This window comes from Colius striatus, chromosome 11, assembly GCF_028858725.1.
Source record: "Colius striatus isolate bColStr4 chromosome 11, bColStr4.1.hap1, whole genome shotgun sequence".
In the NCBI taxonomy this organism is placed as follows: Eukaryota; Metazoa; Chordata; class Aves; order Coliiformes; family Coliidae; genus Colius; species Colius striatus.
This window is the reverse complement of record NC_084769.1, coordinates 29,440,306-29,455,430: the sequence shown is the minus strand read 5'-3', so window position 1 is coordinate 29,455,430 and position 15,125 is coordinate 29,440,306.

The window sequence follows — 15,125 nt, the reverse complement described above, 5'->3', positions numbered from 1 at the left end:
CCCAGGGCACTTACATCCCACAGCCAGGAGTCTGGGTCACTCATGGCCACGTCCAGCATGTCGCTGCCCAGTTGCCTGTCATGGGCTTGTGGTGCTGTTAAGGCCTCAATGGCTGCGAGGACGCTGTCTCTCCTCAGAGAAGCCTGCAGGTTGGGAGGGAGGGAGGGAGTGAGGGAGGGAATGAAGAGATGTCCTGCCCAGCACCCCCATGGTGCTGCTTGGCTGAGCAGCACGAGCAGCTCTGGCAAGAGGTGCCAGGCAGTGCTGGCTGCAGCGCCCAGGACAGCTGGAAGCAGGGGCTGCAGCCTCTGCAGGGTGGAGGATCCCAGCGACTCTGAGTCCCTCTGCTCACAGAAGCATCCTGAACATAGCACACACAAGAGTCCCAGCAAGGCCAAAGCTCAGTACCTCAATCCCAGAGTTGATGCTGCTGCTGCTTGAAGAAACAGAGGAGATGCTCTCGGAATTCAATTGCAGCTCCTCACCCTCTGGATGCTGCTCTGGCAGTGTCTCATCTACGTGGAGGGGAAACAGCAGAGTCAGTGGGACGCATCATCTTTGCCAACCACCTCTCCAGAGGGTGGGAAGAGCTTTGAAGCCAGCGTGGCTGAGCAGGGGGAGGCTGTGTGGGGGGATGAAACGCTGCCATGCCCCTGCCCACGGGACGGCTGCTGCCAGCGAGCCAAAGAAACGGGCTCCCGGCACCGAGCCGGCCGCGCTCGCTGGCCCCGGCCTGCCCAGCCCTGGGGACCCTCACTCACCCATCTGCAGCAGCCGGCCCTTGATCACCTCATAGGGCTCTGGCAGAGAGCTGCTCTCGTGGGGAGCCCGGTTTTTCTTCCTGGCCCTCCTGGGGTGTCTGGGGGGTCTCTCCACCATCCTTTGAGGAGCCCTGTTTTTCTTCCAGGCCGTCCTGGGGTGTCTGGGGGGTGTCTCCATAATCCTTTGGGGAGTCCTGTCCTCCCAGGCCCTCGTGAGGTGGCTAGGAGGTCTCTCCACCATCCTTAGGGGAGCCTCATCCTCTTCACAAGCCATCCTGGGGCGGCTGGGGAGTCTCTGTGCCAGATGGAGACACGTGTGGGTTAGAGGGGAGAGCAGTTGAAGGCGAACACCTCACAGCGTGGGCTGCCGGGCACAGCAGGCAAAACCAGGGGCTGCTCTCAGGGTCTCCTGCGCAGCCCCCTGCTCCTGCCCTCTCCCATCACTGTCTCCTCAGACACTGCAGGGCCACAGCTGCCCTGGCTCTGGGGGTGTCACACAGGGCCCATTGTGACACGGCGCCGGGCGCGAGGGGCCCCGTGTCCGTGGCGATGGGAACCCACAGGGGGACGAGTCCCTTTGCCAGGCCCTGCGCTGCTCTCTGGAACCTTCCCTGCGGCTCTGCTGCTGTCAGGCACTTCCCGCATCTGTGTTGTGGTTTAGGCCCATCAGGGAACAAAAGACCACGACTGGTTTCAGGTACCAAAGACCTGAGGATTGCCAAAGGGCAGGGAGAGCTTAGTTGCTGCTTCAGGTCCAGGACAAAACCGAGCAGGCTGCTGGGCCTGGGGAAGGAAACAGAAAAGAATTGAATGCAACACCAACTAAAGCAAAACCATAAAACCCCAAAACATAACAAAGAGAACACAACACAGAGTGGTACAACGATGAAGAGTCCGACCAGCCCTTTAAGACCACCTTCTCCCCACTCCTGCCCTCTTCCCGGGCTCAGAGTCCCGATCCCAGTGTTTTTACTCCAGCTCCTCTCTGCCTCTCGTGTGGGACTGCTCTGGGCCCGCAGGCTCCAGCACGGCCTGTGCCATGGCCCCTCCTCACACAGTCCCTCGCCCGTCCGGGCTCACTCACACGGAGCTGCTGGTGGCTCTCAGTCGTGCCATTGCCCCCCATGGCTTACAGGGGCACAGCTGCGTTCTCACCGCGGCTTGCAGAGGGGTCTCTGGTCTGCTCCTCCTTCCTTCCTCCTCCTCTGCCTGTGGGATCCACTTTGTCGCCTCTATCTTATATCACTCTTAAACCTCCTGCCAAGCATTTCCGATCCCTGTCCCTAAATAGTGCTGGCAGAGGCGCTGCATTGGCCCAGCCGGGCCACAGGTGGGTCTGAACCCAGGAGCCAGGGGAGAGTCCACAAACTCTTTACCGGGTCATCACTGCAACCCGCTCCCCCTGGTACCAAGCAAAAGCAGCTCCTTGCTAGACCAGGACAGGTGCCAGCAGGGAACTTGCTGAGAGTCCCTGTGTCCCCTCACCCAGGTGGTTGATGAAGATGTGGAACCAGACTGGCTCCAGAACCCATCTCTGTGGAGCTCCACTGGCCACAGGCCTCCAACTCGATTCCAGGCCATCGATCCCCACCCTCTGGGCTCTGTCATTCAGCCAGCTCTCCATCCACCTCACCTCCACTCATCCCAGCCACGCTGCCTGAGCTTTCTGAGGAGAGTTCAGGGTCTCAGGGAGCTGCGGGGCCGCGGCTCTGCGGCGAGTGCAGGAACTGCAGCTGCTGCCTCGGGCTGAGCGTCGGGCTGCGGGCGCTGAGCAGTGACACCGGGCAGCGCTCGTTGCTGTGTCCCTTGGCCCTCGCTGTGGCTGCTCACTCGGGCTGTGTTCTATTACACTGTCCTTATCTCAACCCACAGGGCTCCAGAGCTCTCTCTTGGTTCTCGTTGCCGTGCTGCTGAGCTGGGCAGCCGTTAACAAACCATGTGGTTTGGTTATTGACAGCCAGGGCTAAACCATCACCCCCCTCACCCCAGTTCCCCCCCAGGTGTTGAACGTCTCGGTGCGGGTCCAGACGTTTGCTGAGGCCCTGGAGCTGAACAATTGCACCGTGGCTGAAACCCCTTTGGAGGGGATGTTGGGTTTGGCATTTCCAGAGGCGGCTGCCAGCCCCGCGCTGCCGTCTCCAATAACATCATGTGCCAGCGCCTCTGGAACGGAAACATCTTCACCTTCCGCCTGTGCAGGGACAGGGAGACCCCAAATACCCGCTGGGAGCCCCAAGTACCGCCCTAAAAACCCCAAATGCTCCCTTGGGAATCCCAAAATCTCCCCTGGGAGCCACAAATTCCGCCCAGGAACCCCAAACCCCCTCTCCCTGGGAAGCCAAAATCCTCTCCAGGTGTTGAACATGTCGGTGCTGGAGCAAATGTTTGCTTTTGGCTGGGAGTTTGGGGCCTCTTGAGGCCTTTTGAGCCCTTTTCAGACCTTGAGTCTTGGGGGTGTTGAAGACTTTTTAACTGGCACCTACTGGGGGCTACTGGACATGAACTGGGAAGCACAAGGAGATACTAGGGGTGAATTGGGATTTACTGGGGAGTTATTTGGGGCTCCTGAGGGGTGAACTGGGGGGTACTGGGGGGCACTGGGAAGTCCTGGGAGTTACTGGACGTTACTGGGCAGCTCACTGAGGTTTCTGGGGGCTACTGGGAGCCCGCCCCGTGCTGAGTGTGTTGGTGCCAGAAGAAAAGCTGAGTTGCTTGACATGGCCCAGTGACCCGAGTACTTCATGGTGGCATTTCTGTGAGCCATGGTTACAGCATTGATCTCATCCAGATGGGGTTTTATTTCCTGAGGACGGTTCCCTTTCTCTCTGTGTATGAGCAGGTGGATCAGCACAGATCAGCAGGTCACCAACAAGGCTGCCATTCCTGTAGCCTGCCGTGTGCCCTGGCATCTCTGTGTCACATTTCTGGGGAGGATCTTGCCATAAGCTAATGCAGCTGTTTCTTGCTGCCAAACTGGAGTCCTGTCTCTGGTGCCCAGATGTAATAGCAGGGGTGCACCGACTGGCTGAAGCTGTCTTCCTCTGCTGATGGCTGATGGTTCAAGGAAGGACTGTAGTCCAGGCTTCATCTTTGTGGTACTTGTGCAGCAGAGACCAAACAGCTGAGGAGTTGCTCCTGCCCTGCTCTATTCTCTCGCTGCATCTCTGAGAGGAAGCGGCGACAGAGCAGAAACGGGACGTTGAGGGGGGTTCAGTTGCACTGAGTGTAGCAGGAGAGAGCAGTGTCTGTGCAGGGATGGATTTGCACAGGAGCCCTCAGCGTTTCTGCTGCCCTCAGGGAGAACTGAGCGAGGGCTGCGAGGCCAGAGGACGGGCTGTGGGTGAGAGCAGAGCCAGGGCAGCCGGGCTGTGCCCCTGCCTGGTGCCCAGCGCCCTGTTCCTGCCCCTTTGTGCCCGTCCCCTGTGAGCCTGCACAGCCCCAGCCCCTGCTGAGAGCAGAGGGATCCCCCTCACACCACTCCGTGTCTCGCCCTTGCTCAAGCTCTCAGCCCCCCACGGCCAGCCAAGGGCAATGAGGGCTCATTTCCCCGCCCAGCAGCACTGTCTGTGCCTCAGTGTGTCTGTGCTCTCTGTGGGGCACTGACACAGCACAGAGATCCCAGCCAGAGCTGCTGCGGCCCTGCAGAGGAGAAGGCTGAGCTCAGGGGCCCTTCTCAGCGCTGAGGGCTCCCTGCAGGGTGGGGGGCGAGAGGCTGGGGCCGGTGTGTGCTGTGTGGTGGGCAGGGACGGGACACGGGGTGCCGGGCACACGCTGACACAGGGGCGGCCACCCAAGGCCCTCCCTGGGTACCCCCAGGCACTGCCCATGTGCAGCCTGGGGTGTGAGGGGACGCGGCACGCAGCGGCCGCACGGGCACAGAGACACACAAGGGCAGCATCTGCCCAGCTCCTGCTTGTGCCCTCCAAGGGGAGGCCTTGGCAGCTGAAAAGGAGGGGGTTTACCCAACAAGGTGTGTTAGAAAGCTAAAACGAGGCTTTGGATGCTGATAACTGAGGTTGAGACCCGAGAATGAGGGATTGAAAGCTGAAAAGGAACAGATTAAAGCTAAAAAGAAGAACTTGGGCCACAAAGTGAGACTTTGGAATAAAAAACTGGAGGACTGTGCTCCAAGCAATAAGGTTGAAAAAGGCAAAAAGAAGGCTTTGGAAGCTCAAAATGAGCATTTGGGCCTCAAAACAAGCCTTTTGAGGTTAAAATTGAGTGTTTAGAAGCTAAGAAATGAGGGTTTGAGCACAAAAATGAGACTTTGAAAAGAAAGCTGATGGTTTGGACCTAGAAGAGGATGATTTGAAATCTAATCCCAAGGTTTGGAATGTGACAGTAGGGCTTTGGGAGAAAATTAGGGTTTGGGTCACCAAGTGAGGTTTGAAAGATTTACATGGTGGCCTAGGCCTCAAAATAAGGCATTGGAAGCTAAAAAAGAAGGGTTTGGTCCCCCAGAGGAGGGTTTGGAAGCAAAGCCTTTTGCTATGGATGGTGAAAATGAGGATTTGTTCCAAAAAGTACCACTTTGGAAGCTAAAAATGAGGTTTTGGATGCCAACCAGGAGGTCTTGGGCCCCAGACCGAGGGCTGAGCCAGCCAAGTTCTACCTTCCCAGCCCTTTAGGTGTGGGAGCTGCCCTCAGTCGTGTGCACTTCGTCTGCTCAGCCCAGATGAACAAATGCAGGGTGCAGGCCAGAGAGATGGGGTGGGCACTGAGGCACACAAGGAAGAACCCAGCCGCAGCTTTCCTACCTCTGTCATACAACCATGCAATTGTTATGGTTGGAAAAGGCCTCTCAGATGATCGAGTCCAAGCCCTCACCTCACACTGCCAGGCCCATCGCTGAACCACATCCCTCAGCGCTTCATCTGCATGACTTGTGAATATCTCCAGGGGTGGGGACTGCACCAGCTCCCTGGGCAGCCCATCCCAGTGCTTCACAACCCTGTGAGTGACAAACGTCTTCCTGATGTCCAATCTGAACCTGCCCTGGCGCAGCTTAAACCCATTTCCTCGTGTTCTGTTACTCAGTACAGGAGAGAAGAGCTCGACCCCCACCTCACTACAACCCCCTTCAGGCAGCTGTAGAGAGTGATCCTGTCTCCTCTCAGCCTCCTCTAGGCTCAGCATCACCAGCTCCCTGAGCCTCTCCTCATCAGACCTGTTCTCGTGACCCTTCCCCAGCTTCGCTGTGACTCTGACACCCAGCTGAAGCCACGGTGCAGTTGCTGGCAGCAACAGGTTCCCCAGGTGCTGGTGGGCTGCTGGGGATGGACACAGCGTGTGCCAAAGCACAGGCAGAAGCTGAGACTGCAAATAGTGCATCAGGAGGTGAGAGAAGCGACTGTGCAGAGGGATTTCTGAGCTTCACCAGCCAGCCCTCGGCACAACCAGCTCTGAGCCAGAGGTGTCCCTGTGGGGGCAGAGAGCTGCAGCCGTCGGCTGTTCCCAGGAGTCAGAGGCAGCCTGAGTTGGAACCTTCCCTGACGGATTCACGATGGTGTCTTCCCTAACAGTCCCTTTCTTAAGCCATTTTTACAATCTCTTTCCCTTCCAGATGGGGCTGGAGTGACTCTGGTCACAAAGACCTTTATCAGGACTGGTGGGAAATGCTCTCGCTTTGCTTTTAAAGGTGTGGGGTGAGGAGAATGCAGAGCACATGCTCAGTGAGGGCTGGTGGCACCTTGGAGGTGGGTGGGCTTTGGGATGGAACTGTGTTTCGGTGTTATAATGAGAGTCTAATGAGCAAAGTTCACCCAAAACCCAGCGTTTTTTCAGACAATGACAGGCTGTTGGCCCAGGTGTCAAATGAATTGCAGATGTTACAGAAGCATCAGAGCACAGAAGCATCATTCAGACAGAAATTTGCAAGAACACATTTGTAAGTGTTTGGTATCTGAAATATTGGTGTTAGGAACTTGTTCCCTTGTGGCAGTACAAGCTTCAGGACATTGCTGATCTTGGAGAGTCACAACAAGCCATCACTGCAGCACATCTCACTCCTGTTGTTACCTGGCAAGAGCAGAACTTATCTTGGGCCAACCAGAGTGAGGGAAATGAATCAGCAACCGCTCAAGCCTGACCTGTTGTCTGGACAGACACCAGGAAGCCAAAGGTGACAAACACACTGTGAGGAAGACTCAGATCTTCATCCTCAATGGCCCCCAAAGCCCAGCGAAGGAGGCCTGAGGGAGCTGTGGCCTGGGCAGACTGAGGCAGGACAATGGGAGGAACTCATGAAGAAGTGCAATGAATATGCAGATCCAGTCTGGGACATGTGGAAAGTTTTGCTCTAAGCAGGGCACACAGTTGGTGGAGCCATCCCCTGCGTGTCCAGTGCTGCCAGAAGGAATCCCTGCTTGACAGTCACATTGTCTACTGAGTCCTGATTGGTACTTTCCTGGCATCACAGACATACAGCTTGTGAGTTCCACAGTACCCTGCAGCTCCCTTCTTCTGCAAGAGCTCACAGTACATGCCCACACAGTCTCTGCTCTGTCCCAGCCTCCGTGCTGGTGTCCCAGGGAGCCACTGTGGAGCGGATTTCTTGCTCCCCAGCTGCCTCCTCCCTGCAGCCCTGCTCAGTGTCAGACTTTCCCTGACAGTGTGAACAGTGCTGTGCCTTTAGTAGAAGCTGAAGTTCTAAATTATTGCCAGGAATGATTCCAGAGGCCATCCCAGGGGAGGGGCAGTGCTGTGGCCGTCACCAAGGGAGAGGGAGAACGTTGTGCATTGCTAATGTCACACAGGGGCTGTTCCAGACCCCACCCGGCATTTGTGACCTCACCTGGCCAGAGTCTATAAAGCCTCTCAGCAGGACAGCCAGAGCCAGTTGGGCTGAGCTGCCCTCGGGAGGACTCAGCTCCTCCTTTGGCTACTTGCCTTCCTGATTGCTTACAGCCATTTCTCATTTGCTACCCACTTCTCAACTTCCATCCTCTTCCAAAGGTAAGGATGCCCTAAACTCTCAGGACAGGGAAGAGGATGTAGACAGGGCTGACAGGAGAGGCTGCTCTGCACCTCCCAGTCCATTTCCATTTCCATGCTGAGCTCTTCCACCTCCAGAGCCTGGCCAAGGCTATGGGTAGTGTTGCTGTCTGGTGATTCTTCTGTTTGTACCAAAATGAGGCTTTGGAAGCTAAAAGGAATGCTTTGGGCCCAAACATGAGGGTTGAGAGCACAGAGCTGGTAGAGCAGAGCTGTGAATGGAAGGAGCAGCCGGAAACCTGCTCCTAGCAATAGCTCAAGATATTCCTTTTCCCTTGCCTGGGACTACAGCTTGGCTGCAGCTTGTGGCTTTGGTGTGGTGCTTTAGTCCTGGCTGGGTGCCAGGTGCCCACTAAGTCGCTCTATCCGTCCCCCTACTCAGTTGGACAGGGGAGAAAATAAAACAAGAGGTTTGTGAGGCAAGGTAAGGACAGGGAGATCCCTCAGCAATTGTGTTTGGGGCAAAACAGACTCAGCTTGGGGAGAAAAGGTTTGATTTATTAATGAACCATTCAAACTGAGCAGGGAGAGGAGATCTCCTCCTCTGGAGGTCTTCAAAACCCACCTGGACATGTTCATAGAATCATAGAATCACAGAATGGTGGGGGCTGGAAGGGACCTTTAGAGACCATCCTGTGCAACCCCACCGCTTTGACAGCCAGTGTGTGTCTGTGGGAAATGTTCCACAACCAGTGTGTGAGTGTGTGTGCAAAGGTTTTATCCTTGACCCTTTAATGATTCCAGAGGCCATCCCAGGGGAGGGGCAGCATTGTGGCCGTCACCAAGGGAGACAGAGAACGTTGGGTTGTGCTGGTGTCACACAGGGGCTGTTCCAGACCTCACCAGGCATTTGTGACCTCACCTGGCCAGAGTCTATAAAGCCTCCCAGTGGGACAGCCAGAGCCAGTTGGGCTGAGCTGCCCTCGGGAGGACTCAGCTCCTTCTTTGGCTACTTGCCTTCCTGATTGCTTACAGCCATTTCTCATTTGCTGACCACTTCTCCTCAACTTCCATCCTCTTCCAAAGGTAAGGATGCCCTAAACTCTTAGGACAGAGAAGAGGATGTAGACAGGGCTGACAGGAGAGGCTGCTCTGCACCTCCCAGTCCATTTCCATTTCCATGCTGAGCTCTTCCACCTCCAGAGCCTGGCCAAGGCTATGGGTAGTGTTGCTGTCTGGTGATTCTTCTGTTTGTACCAAAATGAGGCTTTGGAAGCTAAAAGGAATGCTTTGGGCCCAAACATGAGGGTTTAGAGCACAGAGCAATAGCTACAGCTATTTCTGTTCCCTTCCCTGGGAGTACTTGACCATGCTGTCTGTTTCTCCTGCTAGATCCTGCTGAGCTCTGTGTAATGGCTCTTCGCTTCTCCAGCGTGATCCCCTACGTTGTGCCTGGAGCGCTGGCACTGCTGGGCTGCTGGTGGCTCTACTCCTACTGCAAAGAGCAGGCCAGAGATGGTGCTGAAGAGGCAGCAGCTGCTGAGGAAGCGCAGCAGAGAGGAGGGACAGAGGAAGAGTCCTGGCCCCAAGGGGAAGCCTGTTTCCCTCAGGAGCTGCCTTTGTCAGCAGCAGAGGAATGCCCAGAGACGGACCTTCAGGATGTGTCAGCAGCAACAGCTGAGCCCAGCACTGCTGATGGTCACATATCAAGACCAGAAACAAGAGGATCTGCAGAGGAAAGCAATGTCCCTGCTGCTGTTTCTGTCCCTGTGCAGAGCACAGAGTGTCCCGGCAGCGCTGCAGCCAGCCCCGCACAGGGCTCAGGCTCAGGCGCCGACGCAGAGCAGCGGCCGGCAGCAGCGCTGGCAGCGCCAGGAGCCGGGCAGGAGCTGAGCAGTGCCCAGAGCGCTGCTGCGCTGCCGCCATCCCCGCAGGCAGAGCCCCGGGCTGAGGAAGCGCTGCCGGGTGCCGCGCGGGATGTGCCCGCTGGGCTCTGCCCGGCTGCAGCCGCCCCAGCTGATGCCCCTCCGCAGGCGGCCGGCGCTGCTGCCCCTGAGCGGGGGCTGGCGGAGGCGGTGGCAGCGGCTGAGGAAGCGCAGCAGAGAGGAGGGACAGACGAAGAGTCCTGGCCCCAAGGGGAAGCCTGTTTCCCTCAGGAGCTGCCTTTGTCATCAGCAGAGGAATGCCCAGAGACCAACCTTCAGGATGTGTCAGCAGCAACAGCTGAGCCCAGCACTCTTGAAGGTGAAACGGCAGGAGCAGAGACAGGAGGATGTGCAGAGGAGAGCGACATCCCTGCTGCTGTTTCTGTCCCTGTGCAGAGCACAGAGTGTCCCAGCAGCGCTGCAGCCAGCCCCGCACAGGGCTCAGGCGCCGACGCAGAGCAGCGGCCGTCAGCAGCGCTGGCAGTGCCAGGAGCCGGGCAGGAGCTGAGCAGTGCCCAGAGCACTCCTGAGGAAGCGGCCACAGGCGCTGAGGAAGCTCAGGAGGAACGAGGGATAGAGGAGGAGTCCTGGCCCGAAGCAGCAGCCGCCGACCCTGCTGGCTGTTGTGCCCTCCTGCTTCCTGAGAGCACAGTGTCCCAGGAAGGGCTGAGGCTGAGCTGCCAACCCAGCCCCGCGGCCGGCAGCAGCGCCGGCAGCGCCACAAGCGTGTGCGGGACCCCGCCGGAGCTGAGCAGTGCCCAGAGCGCTGCTGCGCTGCCCCCATCCCCGCAGGCAGAGCCCCGGGCTGAGGAAGCGCTGCCGGGTGCCGCGTGGGATGTGCCCGCTGGGCTCTGCTGGGCTGAAGCCATCCCAGATGATGCCCCTCTGCAGGCGGCCGGCGCTGCTGTCCCTGAGTGGGCGCTGGTGGAGGCGGCGGCAGCGGCTGAGCACACGGCTGCCAGCAGGGATGCTGCGGGGCTGCTGGCGGCGGGCAGCGACGCACTTGGCACGGCAGGTAAGGGCTGTGCTGGGCTGCTCAGCACCTTGCTGGGCTGTGCCCGGACACAAACGGCTGCTGCTCCACTTGGGGCAGCTTCCCCTCAGCACTGGGCTCTGCTCTGGCTTTCTGGGCTGCTGCTGAGAGGAAGCTGTGAGGCAGGTTGCTGAGGTGCTGCTGGAGGAAGCAGGCAAGTGCTCTGAGGGACTGGGATCACCTCAGGGTGCTGCAGAGCAATTCCCCTGAAGCCTTTTGGCTCGCAAGGGTGGGTGCATGGAGAGAAATCCCAACAAGAAGGCACAGTCCCGGAGTTGCTCCAGGGTCTCTGTGTTGCTTTTGCCTTCTAGATGCTAAATGACATGTGCCTGACAGAACACAAAGCTGTCTGAGCACACGGGAACCCCTGTGACCTTGGGCATAGATATGACAATCCTTGAGAGGAGCCTGTGCTACCAACAGCCCTTAAGGCCATGAAGCCCATAAGACTGTGTTTTGCCATTCCTACAAAGCAGCTGGAACGCTGCTTGAGGCAAGACACAGGGAGGGAGTTTGCTACAACTAAGGAGTAAACCCACAACACATTTCCACCAGTGAGAGTAACCCCGGGAGGAGAATGGTTTTGCCTTGTTCATGCTGGTGGGACCAGAAGGCCCAAGAGGGTGTTGTGGAGCCTGGTGATGCCAAGGATGAAAGTTCTGCACTGAGACAGCTGAGGGGTAGGGACAGGGCACAGAGCAGGTAAAGTTGGCAATGTGGCTCTGTTGGGTAAGGGGTCCTTCTTCAATCTCAGCCCTCCAGTCACTGTGCACCCCTGACAGGGGGCAGGAGCGTTGTGTTGACTTTGGCTTAGCTCTCATTCAGCTGGGAACTTGGACTTCTTGCAATTTCTTGTCTCTGCTGCTGGATAAGGGCTCAGTGTGTGGGAATGTGCAGCAAGTGCTCAGGGTCACCTCTCTACAAAAGGATCTGTTTTCCTGGCCTGGTGTGTGGGAGCTGCATTGTGTGGGCTGTCTGAATGCTGACCTGTGTGCCTGTCTTGCAGATTTAAATGGGACTGACACGGGCTTGGTGGAACCTGCCCGTCCCGTGAGGAAGACAGGGCCTGGCAGGAAGTCTCCCCCAAGAAGAAAATCCCGGCAGTCCGACGTCATTGTCTGGGCAATAGATGTGCCAAAGGTAAGCAGCCGCTGTCCTGCTCGTGCCTCCTGCCCTGCCCTACACAGCCATCTTCTACTTCTCCCACTCTGGTACCTTCCCAGTGCCACCCAAGGACATATAACCACCAGTCAACAAAGGTTTCAGGGTTTAGCTCCCAAGAGGACCCAGCAGCAATGAAGAACCAGAGCACAGCTGTAAACAAGGGGCATGTTGGGGCTGTGCCCAGGGTGACAGTGGGTGCTGGAGTCCTTCTCCATCACCTTCCACCCTGATCTGTCAGTGTGATGCTTTGAAAGCCTTCAGAAGGCTTTGAGGGTCCAGAGTCCCTGAGGGCAGGGGATGAGTTGCTTTCTTCCCCTGTAGGAGGGTCACGTTCCAACCTGGGAACAGTGGTGTTGGATCTACAGTTCTCTCCCTGACTCTTGCTTTCTTGTCTCTTTCATCAAGGCAATAGTGAGAAAACTGACTGCCAAACAAGGACAATTTATTAAAGACTTGATGAGAGAGTCTGGGGCCAAAGTTTCTGTCTCAGAGCTCCGAGGTGGCTGGGACTCCGCAGTCTGTCACATCAAAGGTAAGAGGAGTGTCTCTTTGTTGGGGGTCCAGGATGCAGCTCGAGGGCCTTAATTAGACAGGCAAGGGACTGAAATGGATTCAGTGGCTTGGTGAGGCCAGTGCTGTTAGCAAAGTGTTCTGCTTGGTGCTGTTCCAGCAGAGGGATGTGGCAAGTGGCCTGTGTCTGGGCACGTGAAGCCTCTGCTCTGGGGCTGCATTTGAACAGCTTTGGCTGCTGGAGCTGCACCAACCCCTTTGGCAGGGTCCCTTAGGGCTTGCAGGAGCAGCTGTGGGATGTGTATCAGCACAGGCAGTCTGGTCTGGGAAGGATGTTGGAGGAATTGCGGCTGAAAAGTGTCTGCCAGCGAGATGGGTTGACGCTGGAGGCCAAAGCTGTTGGAGCTGGGGCCTGGGGGTGTGAGCTGCTCACATTGGTTCCATATCGGCTTCTGTGGCTGGTCTGTTCCCAATGAACTTGTTGATGCAGCGCAGGAGGCTTCTGGCAGCTGGGTTGCTTCCCATGGCAGGGCTGGAGGTGTCCTCAGCCTCCCTGTGCTGCTGCCCTTGACTGTGGATTTTGTCTTCCAGGCCTCCCACAGCAAGTTGACACAGCACTGAGCCTGATTGGCAGCAGGTTCCAGCACCTGTGTCTGGACAACATCTACTGACCTGCTTTGGGCTGGGACGGGCTTCACTTCTAGGAGAGTTCTAGGAGAACTGTTTCTCCGTCCCTTGTCTCTTGTTGTTTGTTCCCTTTGTATGCCCTCTCGTTTATGGCTATACCTGTTGTCATTTTCACTTCTTTTGTGTTATTAAACTGTTCTGATTGCAACCTCCGGGAGCTTTTGGGTGTTTTCCCTTGTGTCTGGTTCCAGCAGTGAGCCAGCAGCCTCCTGGCTCTTTGTCCCCGGCTGAGCAGAACCAGGACATCTACCCCGTCCCTCCCCCTGCTCCAGTGACACATCCTTCTGTCCTTAGGGCTGCAAAGTCCCAGCTGCCTCCATCACTCTCTGCAGAGAAAAGCAAGAGGAGAAAGTCTTGCCAAGCCCAGCTGTAGTTTCTCTTGGCTGTATCCTACAACTCTGTCCATGTGCTACAAAATAAAGCCCAACATTGGACAAGAAAAACACTGGCAACAAGGGAAACTTGACAGAAGCTTTTGGCTCCCAATTGCCCTGTGTAGGGAGCCCTGGTTTGGGGCTGTCCTGGTTGGGGCTGGGTTGGTGCACCCCATCCTGACGTCATGCCCAGGAGAGAGGTGAGGAGCTGCCGGAGGGGCACGTTGAGTCCTGTCCTTGTGTGAGCTGACACGGGCAGCACGCAGGAACAGCCACAGAGCCACGGATCAACTGCCAAGAGTCAAGTTCTTTGTATTGGTTTGAGCCTGGCTGGATACAAGCTTCCCACCACACCGCTCTATCACCCACTTCCTCAGGATCCAGGAAGGGGAGAGTGACGTTGGGTTAAAAGATCCAGAGCTTTGGCAGTTTTATCAGTAATATATTTCTATATTTATATTTCTATAAGCACTTGCAATCCAATTGTGGTTCAAATTATAACCTGGTTCTGTTGCCCTGGCTATTGGTTCACTGGGATTCCAAGTGGCAGGCCCATCATGTTCAATTATTCTAGAAACTTCTAAACCAGACAGGATTAGCAAGACCTATCAGCCCCTTCCCAGGCTGTCAATGGTGGCTGACTTGTTCTCTCACAGTAACCACGTCCTGTACCGTAACTGCAGGGGCACGGGGGAGCTTGATTCAATTCTCTGTCATCTCCAGTCATTCTCCAAGTGCCTTCTGCTTCTCAGAGAGTGCACAATGGGGTTGTTAAACTGCAGCTGTTCTGTCTCTAATGATTCCCACTGTGAAGTGCCCGAATGCCAAAGCTGAGAGGCGTTTTCCTCCAAGAGCAAAATGACAATGCAAACCTCTTTGGCATGAAAAAACAAAGGAGATTTCATCCTCCGTGGGAAACCCCCCCTGGAACAAGTTCCTGGCGGGCCCTGCGAGCCCGTGGGTAGAGAGGAGCCCAGGCCAGAGCAGGTTGGCTTGTTTTGTGGACATGGGGCTAAAGCACCACCAGACCTTTGAAGCCCACGGAGTCCCGGCCCTGCCCTCACCCTGCGCAGCCCAGCACTGACCCACGGCCCCCAGCTCCTCAGCTCCAGGGCTGGGCCATGGCTGCGGGGCTGGGGACTCCCCCCGTCCCCGGGCAGCCCGGCACAGGGGCTCACGGCCCACGCTGGGGACAAACGGCTCCGTGCCGCCTCGCAGCGCCAGCAGGGCTGCTGTGCTCCCCTCAGCGGGCTCTGCCCCGGGCACAGAGGGGCACAGAAGGGCGGCCACGAGCAGGGGCGGGACGGCGGCCTCCTGGCTGCCTCCCACCGCCCTGGGGCTGTCCCTGCCACAGCAGCCTCTGGGACCGCGCTGAGCGGCTGCTGCCGGCACAGCTCAGGTGCCCGTGCTGGCGTTCGCCCGCCCTGACAATGCTTCTTGCACTCGGGTTCCTTTTGCTTAGGGCTCGCTGCCCTTCAGCACCTCGCGGGTTTGTTTCCCGGGCACTCGGTGTGCGAGGCTTGCCCTCAGTGCCCAGGGCTCCGGCAGGGCCTGTATCTCAGGGGGCGCTTTTAGCGAGCGGCGGCACGCGGCTCCTTCCCCTCAGCGGCCACGAGCAGGGGCAGCGCCCGTCGCTCCGGCACCGCGGCACCGTTCCAGTCGGGCGCCGTGCCGGGCGGCCCCGGGGCCGCGGCGGCGGCGGGTCGAGTCGGGCGCCGCTCGGGGCGGCCCCGTCGGC